A 13,814-nucleotide genomic window follows, 5' to 3' on the forward strand; every position below is an offset into this window, starting at 1 on the left:
TTGTGCACTTGTCATTTTCTTCACTCTGTTTCATTCTTCCTTCTTTATTTTTCTTTTTCTTGCTTTACACCTCCGGCTTTCCTATACCTAAGAGTGTCAGGTTTATTAAGAAAGAATGGCTTTACTAGCCTAATATCTCTGGTTGAATTCACGAAGCTTTTCGTTCGTAAGAACTCTTCCTTAATAAGTCCAACGCCACGATTAGCTGGCTTATACTAACAGTGTAATAACTTTGATTTAATACGGGCCCTCATTCGACTTTCATGATATTGGTCAGAAAAAACAAATACGTGCGTATCATACGCATAACGAAAACAGCCATATTCGTGTCAGCAAGTACAGATATAACGCTGCGTAAGAATATTAATTATGCAAACCCTTACTCCGGCCATAACATTGGAAAGTAGAAGCTGAAAGAGAGGAAAGGCAATACCACTTCACCAGCAGAGGATACCAGTCCCGTTATAAGACACATTGTTTATAAAAATTTTTCACCTTGACTCACAGATGCGATGCCGGTTACATCGTGGCAATAACGTTGAGCTCCTGTACAGGAAGTAAGAGGTTCCATTTCTGATTCCGGCAGCTGCATTATGTTTAGGGCGGAATACAAAACAACACCATCTTTGCGTGCATGTTGGAGAATCCCAAAGGGTGAGACTTCTTGTGGAGCCCTCCACTATGGCGTCCGTTATAACCCACTTTACACTTTCGGGAGGCCAAGCCTCATATTTATTATTATTATTATTATTATTATTATTATTATTATTATTATTATTATTATTATTATTATTATTATTATTATTATTATTATTATTTCATTTATACGTGCTAACATCACTCAGCCAGAACTATTTTTTGCCGTTTGTCATTCCTTCTAGAGTTATACGGGGCGCAGGTCTGCATGCGTAAGCAAAACTTACAATAGAATGCCACGCTTCGTGTCTTAGACAACAGCTATAGGAGCTGACGTAGGTATTGAGGAATGAATTCGCGGGCATCAAAATTACGTTCACAGCGTTACCCAGGTTAATCGGGGCTTTCACTGAAGCGGCTGCGTTTGCATACTTTCTGTTTAAGTAAACGTAAAGCGCAGGACCAATTTAACTCGTGAAATTATCGAGGCTGAAATTATAAATTAGCTTCGTGACAGGTGTGTTAGTGCGCCTTCCGTTGCGCAGTCGACAGATGAATTTGCATATCTTGCTTGGTTTTGAGGTAATCGTGCGCACACGCTTGAAACACGACACTTGATGAATGGTATCAGTCGCTGCCTATTTATTACCTGTATATATCATCATTTCATCACGGAAAATAAAATTACCTGGATGTCAGCGTTCCTTGGCTATCCGCGTGTTCCCCATTTCCGAACACCATCGAAGTGAACCGCTATCGAGCTTCAACACTCGCGGGACGCTTTGTTTTTGTGCGACATCGCTGGTACAAAGTTGTGAGGTCGACTACGTATGCACAAGTATAGCCCAGCGCCGATTTAATTGCGCTCGCTCAGCCCTGACGCCCATCTGGTCGGCGCGCGCTTCGTGCCGCGATTGTGAGCGTTCCGCCCGCTGACGACGCGACGCAGCCACGCGGCCGGCGGCGCTCGCCGAGCCGTGGCCGCGCCGCAAACAAGCCCGCGCGCCCGCACGCGCACGATGTGTCCGGCGACATCGTGCGACGATGATCTGCAACAGTGCGACGCTTCGGCAGTGGCTTGCCAGCCGAGTTACCCACAAAAGAGTACTCTTCTGTGTGTGCCTTGCGAATAGTTATTTTATTTTATTTTTTTGACATACTGCAGCCCAGTCGGGGCTATTGCGCGAGTGTGGGAGTGGTTATGCACGAACAGCAAAAAGAAAAGAAAAACGAAGGAAGCCTTGCGCTGTGCTTGTTCAGCTACCATGGTGACGAAAAATGGTACGTGGATTCGTCTAATATTCGGGCTTGTGGCTTCAGACGTTCATGTGGCGTCATGTATTACGCTTCGTTTTTCTCAATTTTAAGCTCTCTTATTTTCCTAATGAGAGAACGCAATAAGTTCTTGCGCTCAGGCGTAAGCATTGAGCACTGTTGCATTGATAAGGCAATATTACGTCGAATATATATAAATATTGGAGCTGGGCTGGCCACGTAATGCGTGGGGTAGATAACCGGTGGACCATTAGATTTACAGAATGGGTGCCCAGCGAAGGGAAGCGGAGTCGAGGACGGCAGGAAACTAGTTGGGGTGATGAAATTAGGAAATTATCAGGCGCAAGTTCGAATCAACGAGTGCAAGACAAGAGTAATTGGAAATCGCATGGGGAGGCCTACGTCCTGCAGTGGACATAAAAATAACCTGCTGCTGCTGCTGCTGCTGATGATGATGATGATGATTTTGATGATGATGATGCTTTTTATTGAAGATGTGCAAAGTCGAAACGGGCTTGCAACTCCCGTAGGCACTAGCACCTTTCTTATAATAATAATTATTAATAAAATAATAGCAAAATAATTAATAATATTATAATAATTATTGCCCTAATTTTTTTCTTCGTTCTATATAAATTCTCGCCTCTTAACGTCTTTCCTATTCTAGCAATGGACAAATTGCTTGGCAAGCTTTATATGCTAAGTACCTTACGCCACTATTCACAAAGACTATGCGTCTCCTCGTCTATTCCGTTACGATCAGGATTTTTTTGGCAGCCCCTTTGAAATTGGACGGTGACATAGTCACCTAACCCGCTAGAGCTAATTAAGTTTTACTACGTCTACTGCAATCTAGCATTTTGCCTCTTCCTCCTCGATCTTTTCTCTCTTCATTAAAACTTATATTGTACAGTTATCTGGGCCTATAACAACCCCAGCTCTATAGATCTGTTTTCAGCTTTTTTCGACCAATAACCAATAACGTACAATAAAGGTGTCCTGCTTATCTCAACCATTGATCAGTTAACGCTTCCATCCTCTTTGAATCCTAACGCTTTTGGCAGGTGGACGCTCCCTACGGTTCTGGCCTGGTGTATATCTTGGCATTCTATTACGATGTGCTGAGTCGCCTCCCAAGTTTTGCTGCAGCAGTCACACGTTACATCCTGTTGCGAATATTTGCACGGGTATGTTTTTGTCCTCAGGGCAGCCTACTCGGGTCTCAAAAGCAAGGCGCCGCCATTTGTGTTTTAGTACAGATATCCTATCCTGATCTATTTATTGCCGTATTTGTAAATCTCCACAGACTTGTTTGTTTCTATTCCTTGCAAGCTGTGTCTCTTACTGTCTTTTTGATGACTTCGGGTGGTCTGTTTGCACTTTTGATTACCCTGTACTTGGTTGCAAACTTTCTTAACCTCTTGCTATATTCTGTGTCCGCACTGTTGAGCGCCGCCTCTCAGCAGACATAGTTACTCTGCTTAAGATCCCGAGCACGATGGAAGCATTTCGTGAAAGCGTTATTCACTGTTTGAGATGTGCAGTTTACTTCACCTTTTGTTTTTGATTTTTAACTTTTCACGACATTATAGGTAGCCGAAATGCAAGTGTCCAGAAACCCTGTTCAGGGCACCTCTCTCTATTCGAGGATTGTATCAGGCGCCCATAGGCTGATATGTGCCTTCTTCGTTCCTTCTTCTGACCACTACCATATCCTTGCTTTGTTTCGCCGCTAGCGAGACGCCCCACCCGCTGCGTATAATAGCGCGATAGAAGCTGGGCCCTGTGTATATACGGGGTCGCAGTTTATATCGGTCGGCTGACTTACGAGCGGCGCTTTATGAACCAGATCCGAGCCCCGTGTTGCACGTGGAGAGGAGCGACTAAAGTCTGCCCCGTTCCGGTCCGGGACCGGTACCCCCCTCGGTGCCGGCACGAACCCGCTAACGCCCTTCTAATCTGATCACGTCTCCGCGAATCGTGAGGTACTGACCAGCCGCCGGCTTATAGCCCGCTGTCCCGGGTACGCTTTTGCCACGCGACCTCAGAGCCCTGCGGGAAAAGCTGCCCACCAAAACTGACCGAACCGAGTGAGTGAGGAGAGTTCTTTCTTTTCGCTCTGTGTCTCACTTTTCTTTATTATTGCACAGTCTTTCTAAGCGAGGTGGCGGTTGCCTCCTGACGGCTTCTCCGTAATGCTTATTGGCGCTATTCTAGGCTACCGATACCGTCGTTGTACCATCGCGAAAGATTTGTGGCCAACGGGGTTTTGGGCCGGACGGAAGTGTCAGCGCGTGCTATGTCTAGTGACCCTTCGGAAGGAAGGGTCAGGTGGTGATGGTGGGAAGGGGGGAGGGGGGGTGCCGGGACAGGGGACATGCTGGGAAGTGGATGTGATACGCAGCTATAAAGACTGGATGTAGCTGCTCGTGAGAAGAGGGACATAGAGAGAGAGGATGGGGGATCGTCCCCGGGTCATTTTCTGCTCCATATGCGTGCCCATTCGAACACTGACCGAGGAAAGTGCGAACCTAGCTCTGTTCTCCCCTTTCCGCCCTCTTGCCTTTCGATAGCCGAGGTCAACTGACCGTCGCGGACAGTTCAGCAGAGTGAACGCCGGCCCCATGTGCAGCGCCGCGTGTCCACGTACCGGCTTGACCCTCGGAGAGTTCGGACTTTTAATCAAGGCGTTTCTGGAGAAAACAGCGGCGACTGGCTTGGAAACGAGGGGGCAGAGGGGGACGTCGCGCATATTCGCCTTGCAGTGGTTCTGCACTCACTGTCATCGGCTCAGTCATCGTCTGAACAGTTGGATTGTGTTATGTTCAGCGCCCTAACGGTCAATGAGGGGTAACGAATGGGATCCGGTAAAGAGATCCAGCTCTTCCTTAATCACGCCAACGTGCCGGCGCCCTTTGGCCCTTGCGAGCGTGTCGCTATGCAGAGACGCTGGCAACGCGCTTTCGCTGTCGATGCAGAGTCCAGTGGCTGCACGCCGTGCTGTCACTAGGCGAGATTGCTGCTCGCGAGCGCGCTCTTCGCGAGTACTCCACGAACATCATCTGTCCATTCTAGGCATTAACTTATAGTTGGAGGGTCCGAAGTCTGCAGAAAACAAATACGAGAACAAAGAAGAAACGAAAAAAAAATACGGGCGCCAATTTCTGTGTTAACATGGTAAACTAGCGCCATTTCTAAAGCGTGATAGCATCTGTTGAATTCACCCTCAGTCTGAAGATGTTTATATGGGTACTCACGCGACATCTGCTACCTGTCATTTGTTGTGGTAGATGAAGGTCCAAGCCCTATAAACCCAACAAAAAAACTTGCAAGCGTCAGAGCGCCCGAAATAATTTACTAAACTACCTATTTTTGCAATCTAGTTAGTTACGGTACTCAGGAGGAGATGTGTCTTGACGTCATGGTACGCTGGCTCATATCCGTTCGTGCGATCGCTGCGACTTCCACACGCCAGCGCAGCCAGAAGAAACGCGCGCTACACTTTTGAGGGTTTCTCTTCTTTCTTCTATTTCGTTCTTTTTTTCAAAGCACCGTCATAACGACTGTAGTCTTATTGATACACAACGCCTGATAATTTTGTTCCGTGCCATTTTATCACGACACCGGATCTGGCATTTCAAAACCAAATTTAGTACCGAATTACAATATAAGAGCTTCCTGCCCGTCATACTTGCTCAGTGTCGTTCGTTTACTTGCGCGATGGTGCGTAGTAAAGTTCTTATAGTTTCGAAAATATATGTCAGCACTCTTTTCGGAACACATGCTAGGAGCCGCCGCACCTCATCGTGCACGCATTGTCGCTTAGGAAAGCAAAGTTACCGTGCTGGAAGCCAATGCGACAAAATCTAAGCAAACAAACAGACACGACAACAAACAAACAAACAAAAACAAACAAACGAACAGACAGACAAACAAATAAACAAACAACTGCATTAAGATTACTCTCACCCGCGCGTTACGCGCCGCTCAGGCTCACTGTGTGCGTGCCCACGGGGGCACAATAAAAGGCCCTGGGCGAGCGGTAAATAATAAACGCGCTCGCTGCCGTTGCAACGCTCCGAGGAGCGGACAAAGGACGCGGGGGCCGGCGTTGTCTTGCGACCCTCCTAATATTTCGCTCGCTTCTCCTCGTGTGTATAGGCGACTTCTGTAGCGCTCGCTTCAGTAGTGGCGCGAGGCAATCCACGGGGCCGCGCTGGAGGGAACGGTCACTGCGTCGCTTGCCCTCTCCCCTTTGCTCCTCCTACGGCGGGCAAAAATCGGGTGCCGGCGGAGGAGGGCCATCAGAGCAGCGACCCTAAAGAGCGGCCTGGCGCAATTGCGAAAAGTGGCCCGCCGTGTCGTCGTTGTGCCGCTGTTTGGGGGGATGGTGGGCTGCGAGGGTCCCCGTGTGTTTGCGTCTCTATGTTAAGGCATTTGCTCTGGAATGGCAGTGAGTGTACCTGGAAGGACGCTCGTTAACTTGCTTTTCGGGATTGAACGCTCTTGCAAGGTTGAATACGCGGGATTTGGGGCGTAGTGGAGCGATGGCTTTTCTAGCACAGATGTCCAAACTCTCGTCGAGAGCGCTAAAGCGATTCGTCGCAATGCAGAACAGTCTAACTGTGGGTTTGCAAGTTTAACAAGTACCAACCTCAGACGAGACAAAAGGGGGTAGACACGACACAAGCGCTAGTTTCTGAATTCTGGATAAGAGCGGAGACACGCTTGCGCGCGACTAAATGGAGGCTTTTGATATCAGGCAGAAAGATGTGGCTTATAGGAGTGGCATATTTTTAATGTTGCGGTGCGATACATTGAAAAAACAAAAGAATGCCGTAATCTGGCTGTTCTTCCGTATTGCTAAATGGCTTTGATGTTCCTTGCTATTTATGCGCGGTTCGGTGTGCGTAGCTTTCTTGCTTTTTTGTATGTGTGCGTTCTGCTCGGAATCAACTTAAGTTGCAGGTTGTGCGCGGGTCTTGTCTCTACATTCCGATGTACCGTCTAAGGTGTGCTTGTTAAATCGGCAAATATCATCCGATTAGCAATGCCTTCATTATAATTAGCCCCAAGACACGTTCTATTAAGCTGTCTGTATATATGTTGCCCTAGTTGGATAGAGAGGCAATGCTACCGAACAGCGCACGCCACAGGAACTTGCGAACTGAACACGATTCAGCCCGGTACCTCGAACCTAGCAGCAGTTGTGTTATTAAAATGATAAAATTTAATAAAATTAAAATGTCCGAGAAGTTCCCAGCAGGCTTCCAGCACATTACAACTGCCAAACTTACAGTCCGAAGGATTGGGTGGTTTTCTTCATAGCACGTGTATAAGGTGTGTTGCCGACTATGTTTCTGAGTGTCAAACAATTCTGAGATGTTTAAAAGACTAACGACTTTCGAATAGTTGGCTCCCTCCTTTCTACCGATGCGCAGGGATGCCTTGCGGGTCCTTGCTTTGTTCCGGCATAGAAGTGCTCTATCTCACAAATTCCGCGCATTACAGCGAATACCGCGTGTCGCGTCAGCCAATGGGAATTGAGAACCTGAAGAAGGGCCCCTCCATTGTCCTTCTCTGATCGCCCTGTGCGCGACGTCGACTGAATGGAAGCGTCACGGAAGGATTAGTAGCAAACAGTGGCCGCGCCCTCCTCAAATCTCCCGGCTGTCGTTTCCCCCGGTTTCTCGTTACCGACTGGCTGACACGAGACCCTATAGCCTTCGCTGCACTGCACGCAGTCGGTGAGACGCGGGAGGCATAAGAGGCACATCTCACAGGGACAGACGCTGTTGAGCACCGATTCTTACGGTCGGCTTGAGAACGATGACGCCCTCTGGCACGCATCACGCGGTCGTCGGCGCGCGCCCCGAAACAACGACGCACTGTCGCGGAAAAAAAAAAGAAACATTCATCAACTCCGACGTCGCCTGGCGATTTATTCTGGGTGTGTATATACTTCTGGCAGCGACCGAGAGCCGATTCCCGGGGGTTCAGTCAAACCCGCAGCTACGCGCGCTTGTGCCACCCCGCAGATTATGGAGCCGATGCTTTGAGGTATAGAGGCGGCCTCGACTTTGTTCTTTTTTCTTAGACGCAATTTTAGCGGTTCTTGTATAATCTTGGTTCCTTGTAAGCTGGGGTTCTCTTGATCCGAGCGGCCTCTTCACCCGTGCATCAGATAAAGCTCGATGCCGCTCCTCTCTCTGCCTCTCGCGAGCGCACATCCTCTCTCACTCCTCCCTCCGACACTCGCGCCCTCTGCACTGAGTATGCTCGCCACACACAATCGCGCGACGGGATGACAGTCTGATGGATGACTGTGGCCGCGTTCCGTTGTATAGGTGCCTCCTGCCGCCGACCCTTATTTACTTGCAGGGACATCACCGCTGGCAATCAGTTCCTACACTCCCCCCTACACGCCCTGCTCCCCCTGTAGGCCTTCAACTTTCGCATTGAGCGATTGTTTCTCTTGTCGTCTCCTCATAACACAATTCACTATGTTTGATCATTTGTTATATCGCTCTTTCCTTTTTCAGCACTGCTTGACAATTCTCCTAATTTGTGTCGTCTTTTGCTTTTACTTTCTTTTTTTCACATGCGTTAATTCTTCTCTTTTGCCGGTTGAATGGCGTGAATGAAAAGTGACCGAAGGAAAGCGAGAGAATGCTATCCATGTGGATTACTGTCGTGTGGGAGCAGCAATCGGGTCGCGAGAACCTAGAATTTCTTGCAAGGAAAATATAAAAAATTAAGCAAATCATTTATGAAGAGCGACAGAGAGAAAGACCACTGAAACGCGGCCCTTCTTGCGGGCGCCGTGTTTGTGCAGTAGGTAAGGCAAGGAGCTGCCGAGGAAGAGATGGGAGACAAATGGCGCCACTCGCTCGGTAAGATAACGACGGTGCGACGCTGCTCTGGCGGAAACGTCAGGAAATTAGTTTCTTCTCGATGTCCGGGCGTGACAACCCTACTCGGATTTCCCCCTCTTGTCACGAGCCAGGAATCCGCTCCGGCTTTCCTGCTGCCTTCTGATTTGTGATGGCTTGGCTACATCGATTCTTCAGCAGTGAAGGTTTTGTGGAACATCTTTCTTGCATTATTTTACTTATACAGATGTGTTAAAGGTTGTAATAAAAGGTTTTGTGTGATCAGTCGCTAGTGTCCTCATCTTATTTACCATCGTCATTTTTCTCTCGGATTGTTCTTACCACAAGTTCCGACCTGGACCCGCGACGTGTGAAAGGTGGCGCTGTCGTCGAAAGATATAATTCACTCATATTCACCGTTGACCATTATATCGGGAATATGCAGGTTAGCAATGTAGGTAATTAAAGTAAAGCTGCAAGCTTGGGCGGAGAATAATGACATTTTGGGAGAACTTAAAAATGGCTTCCGAACCGATAGGCGTCTGGATGATAACTTCTTTGACCTTACTCAGTGTATTGAAATATCCAGCGCGGAATGGTGACCGTTATTTGCGGCCTTTTTAGACATTGCAGGAGCGTATGACAACGTAGACCGCAACATTTTGTAGGTTGTTCTGGAAGGGGAAGCCTTAGGCTACGATTGTATACAGATTTTGAGAGATATTTACCTGGAAAACACTGTTTGCGTTTAATGGGAAGGGATGAGGAGCGAGGAGAAAGTTGATATCAACAAAGGACTGAGGCAGCTGTTTATGATGTACATGGTGAGGAAGGAAATTAAGGTCGCTAGAGGGAAGTAATATCGGGTTTAATCCCTCATATAGACAGGTGGGTACAGTAGTAGAGTAGCAGCTTCCACATTTGTTTTATGCGGAGCACATCGTGTTGCTAGCTAACAAGCAAAGTGATATGCAACGTCTGGCTAATTACTTGTGGAAAGGAAGGCTTGAATTTAGGTCTGAAATATAGCGTTGAAATCAGCTGTTATTGTATTCAGTGAAAACAGTGAACAGCTAGTGTCAATTCAGGGCCAGGAAATATGTCGGGTAAAAAAATGTAAATACCTTGGTATATGGAGAAACGAAGGCAATAGATATATTGAAACGCAGGAAAAAATAATAACAGCAAAGGGAAGAGAAGTGCGGCCATAATGAAACACAGAGCGCTATGGGGATACAATATACGAGGTGCTCCGGGGTATCTGGAAAGGTGTAATGGTTCCAGAACTTACATTTGGAAATGCGGTGTTTGCTTGAAATTAAGGGTACAATCAGGACTCGATAACAACCAAAGGTCAGTGGGACGCCTCGCATTGGGCGCTCACGGGAAGACTAGAAATGAAGCTGTTGTTTGGATCGCACCGCTGGTACGATCGGTTGTTGGGAACTCGGCGCTGACGCCCGTGGTTGTACCTGGGTCGCAAGCCCCAAGGGTAGCGTTGGCCTGGCGGCCTGGGGTACAACTGGAAGCATCCGAAGGTCCCGGCAAAGCATGAGTCGACTGGTAACAACGAAACAACTTGTTTATTTTAACATCGCAAAGAGTTGGCGGTCAGGTTTGACCGAAGTAGAGAGACGGGAGAGCACTTCACTCAACAGAAGAAATCGGAGCCCTCCTTTTGGCGTCCGGGGGCAGCTGTTTTTATACTCTCGCAGTTGAGGGCAAGAAGGAACCCCTCAAAAGACGAGCACGTGAATGTACAATGGGCTAATGGTGACGCACACTGTCGTAGCGCTGCCGTAGCACCATGTCGAGCACGATCTCGTAGCACCCTGTCGTAGCGCTGCCGTAGCACCATGTCGAGCACGATCTCGTAGCACCCTGTCGTAGCGCTGCCGGTCGGGCACAATGACTATAATGAGAGGATGATCCCTGCTTTCGCATCGCCTGGTTCGGGCACAATGACTGGAATGAGAGGGTGATCCTTTGCGGTCGCATCGCCGCAGTCGCGCCTGGAAACACCTGCCGATGAGCGTTGCAGCGACGACGATCGGGCCAAAATGTCTGCCGCCCCGCCGCAGTCGCGCCGGCAAAACGACGTGTCGCAGGCGAAACGCAACAGACCGCCCCGCCGGGGGAAGGAGATCCCGATGGACAGGGGACTGCATCCGCTGTCCGGGGGGATGTCGCTCGATGATGCTCATAACCGAAGTCGGGCGTCCCTCGACGTTTCTTGAGCGCAGCGCACAGAGAAGGCCTCGTTCTCTCGTTCAGGTTCGCACGGGACACTGCAAAGTGACTTCGGGAGAGTTCACATTTTTGTTCTCGTTCCCGGCAAGCGTTAGAACTACGCTGAAACTCAACCGCTCAGTCAGCAAGCACGGCACAACCCTCACTAAGCCCTGCCAGGCTCTTTCCCCTTTTTATACCACTGCCTAGTTCCTTACAGTAGTCTAGCATCACTCAGAACGCGTCCACAAATTGAAAAATTGCACTAGAAAGCATATCATCACTTTGAAACACTAAACAAAAGCAATATGTTAAAAAAAATCCTGCCTCAGGAAGAAAAACATCAGTAACAAACAATTTTGAGGCTGATTCCTACGTTAGGGGCTTCGACTTAAGCCATCGGCGTTACCGTTGAGACTCCCCTTTTTGTAACGCACCTCAAAGGAATATTGTTGTAAAGCGAGGCTCCAGCGCAGGTGGCGGCCATTTTTGGGAGAGATGGTCTGCAGCCATTGGAGAAGGCAGTGATCCGTCTCAATGATAAACCTCGAGCCGGCTAGATAGCATGACAATTTCTGAATGGCCCACACGAGACACGCACACTCTTTCTCGGTGGCGCTATACGCCTGCTCACGACTGGACAGCTTACGACTAGCATACAGGACGGGGTGTTCTACTTCTCCATTTTCCCGTTGGCACAGTACAACGCCCATGCCTCGCTCACTAGCATCGCACTGAACAACGAACCCTTTTGTATAGTCTGGCGATCGTAGCACAGGCTGGTTTGTTAGGGCACTCTTTAGGGCGCTAAAAGCTCTTTCCTTTGTCTCGTCCCAGACGACTGTTTGAGGCTCTGTTTTTCTTAGAGCATCCGTCAGGGGAGCCGCGATATCAGAGTACCTAAGGATGTACCTCTGATAGTAGCCGGCGACACCCAAGAACGACCGAATATCGGTCTTGGTGCGCGGTTGCGGAAAGTCTCGCACAGCGGCCACTTTTATTTCAGAGGGGCGGCGACGACCCTGACCAATCACGTGACCGAGGTAGACAACCTCGGCCTGTGCTAACTGGCACTTAGGAGCCTTGACTGTCAAGCCCGCTTCGCGCAGGCGGGTTAGCACTGCCCGCAAGTGTGCCATATGCTCAGACCAGGATGCGGAGAATATCGCTACGTCGTCTAGATACGGTAAAGCGAATTCTTGCTGTCCCCGCAACACTTTATCCATGAGACTTGAAAAACAGTATGGCGCGTTCTTCAAACCAAAACTCAACACTTTAGGACGGAATGTTCCCATTGGTGAAATGAACGCCGCATACCTACTAGCCTCTTCTGTAAGTGGAACCTGCCAATAACCCCTGACAAGATCTAGGGTGGAAATAAACTGAGCGCTACTAACTTTCTCAAGGCGCTCCTCGATGTTAGGGATCGGATAGATTTGATCCTTAGTGATGGAATTAAGCCTGCGGTAGTCGACGCAAGGACGAGGTTCCTTGCCCGGTACCTCAACTAAAATCAAAGGGGAGGTATAATCACTCTCACCTGCCTCAATAACACCGAGCTGTAGCATTTTCTTTACCTCAGCCTCCATAATATCGCTCTGGCGGGGTGACACCCGATACGCCTTGGATCGTACTGGCTCTGGGGAGGTAAGTTCTATATCATGAGTAAGTACAGAAGTCCTACCAGGCCTCTCAGAGAACTGACCTTGAAACTCTTGTAATAGCTGGTGTAGTTCGGTTTTCTGCTCGGGCGACAGCGGTGCTTTACTGATAAGGTCACTAATGACTTGACCGGTGTCTTCCCTGTTCGTCACTGAGCCTAGTCCCGGAAGCTCGACCGGAAGCTCTTCAGGAACGTTTACCATCATGCACACCACTGCTTCCCTTTGTCTATAAGGTTTGAGCAGATTACAGTGGTAAACTTGCTGTGCTTTCCGCTTTCCTGGCAGACTTACCACGTAGTTAACGTCCGACAGTTTCTGAACAATTCGTGCTGGGCCCTCCCACTGCACGTCTAGTTTGTTGTTTAGCGATGTGCGCAATATCATGACCTCATCGCCAACCTCAAAACGACGGGCCCTGGCTGTCCGATCATAATAAACCTTGGCCCTCTGCTGGGCCTTTGTCATTGCTTCACCTGACAACTCCTGTGCCCTTCTTAAGCGTTCGAGGAGCTTAAGCACGTACTCCACCACGACTGGGTCGTCGCCCCTACCTTCCCATGATTCTCGAAGCATGCGAAGCGGAGATCGAAGCGAGCGACCGTACACCAGTTCAGCTGGCGAAAACCCCGTAGCCGCATGCGGCGCGGTCCTTAAAGCAAACATCACCCCAGGCAGACACAGCTCCCAGTCAGTTCGATGTTCAAAACACAACGCTCTCAACACGCGCTTCATGACGGAGTGGAGCTTCTCAACGGAATTCGACTGTGGGTGGTACACTGAGCTGTGTAACAGCTTTACCCCACACCTTTCGAGAAAAGTTGTCGTCAAAGCGCTAGTAAACACTGTGCCCTGATCTGATTGGATTTCCGCAGGGAAACCAACTCGCGCAAATATGGACAGTAGTGCATTAACTATCTCAACTGAGCTGAGTTCTTTAAGCGGCACTGCTTCAGGGAACTTTGTCGCTGGGCAGATCACAGTCAAAATGTGTCTGTACCCCGTGGCTGTTACCGGCAGAGGTCCCACAGTATCAATAACGAGCCGTCTAAAAGGCTCCGTAATGATAGGTACCAATTTCAACGGCGCCCTCGATTTGTCCCCTGGTTTGCCCACCCGCTGACAAGTGTCACATGTCCTC

The 13,814-nt window shown here is 49.0% G+C and overlaps 1 protein-coding gene across 5 annotated transcripts in view; it reads left to right on the plus strand.

Annotated features, from left to right (window-relative positions):
• trh (PAS domain-containing protein trachealess) overlaps positions 1-13,814 on the plus strand; it is a 534,047-nt gene that overhangs the window by 464,827 nt on the left and 55,406 nt on the right. The window lies entirely within an intron of this gene.

This window comes from Dermacentor variabilis, chromosome 7 (assembly GCF_050947875.1).
Source record: "Dermacentor variabilis isolate Ectoservices chromosome 7, ASM5094787v1, whole genome shotgun sequence".
Classification (NCBI taxonomy): domain Eukaryota; kingdom Metazoa; phylum Arthropoda; class Arachnida; order Ixodida; family Ixodidae; genus Dermacentor; species Dermacentor variabilis.